Source organism: Buceros rhinoceros, unplaced genomic scaffold (genome assembly GCF_000710305.1).
Source record: "Buceros rhinoceros silvestris isolate BGI_N320 unplaced genomic scaffold, ASM71030v1 scaffold1664, whole genome shotgun sequence".
In the NCBI taxonomy this organism is placed as follows: Eukaryota; Metazoa; Chordata; class Aves; order Bucerotiformes; family Bucerotidae; genus Buceros; species Buceros rhinoceros.
The window spans coordinates 32,544-33,097 of record NW_010407461.1 but is presented as its reverse complement, the minus strand read 5'-3'; the positions used below and the strand labels follow the sequence as shown (position 1 = coordinate 33,097).

The following is a 554-nucleotide window of genomic DNA, read 5'->3' as shown; positions in this document are numbered from 1 at the left end:
GGTGCCCCCATCAGGGGGCAGGCCCCCTGCCTCTGCATCTGCTGGGTATCCACAGGCTGCTGGGTAGGAGGATTTTGGCATTTCCATTGCCGTGTCAAGGGGGTTACAGGAGAAGTGACAGCTCTTCCCACTTGGGACAACCCAAGTCAAGGCCATGCCCCAAGGCAGGCTCTAGGTGATGCCCATGCTGAGTTCCTGAGTGGCTGCACCAGCTTGGTGGGGATAGAGGACCAAGGGGAAGAAACCTGGGTGTGGGCAGCCAGGGCAATGGTGGTGAAACAAGTTCTGAGGCCTCCCAAGGCCGGTGTGAAGGCCACCAACCCTTGGAGGGGTCCAGCTGTGCTCACAGAGAAGGTCTGACCGACCAGCATGGTCTTGCTCGATGATAGCCATGCTATCATTTACCTGCTTTCAGGATCCACTGTCTGCTCGGCAGCCCAGAGCAGCTGGAGAGACCGCAGCTCAAGGAGTTAAAAAGTCTATGTGGGAAAGGAGCTGGGCTGGGCAGGAACACCCCAGCCCAACAGCTCAGGGCCAAAGGCCACCTTCCACCC

General features: G+C 58.8%; 1 protein-coding gene across 1 annotated transcript in view; it reads right to left on the bottom strand.

Annotated features, from left to right (window-relative positions):
• Window positions 1–554, bottom strand: part of SCARA5 (scavenger receptor class A, member 5) — a 33,994-nt gene that overhangs the window by 1,866 nt on the left and 31,574 nt on the right. The gene's annotated exons all lie outside the window — the stretch shown is intronic.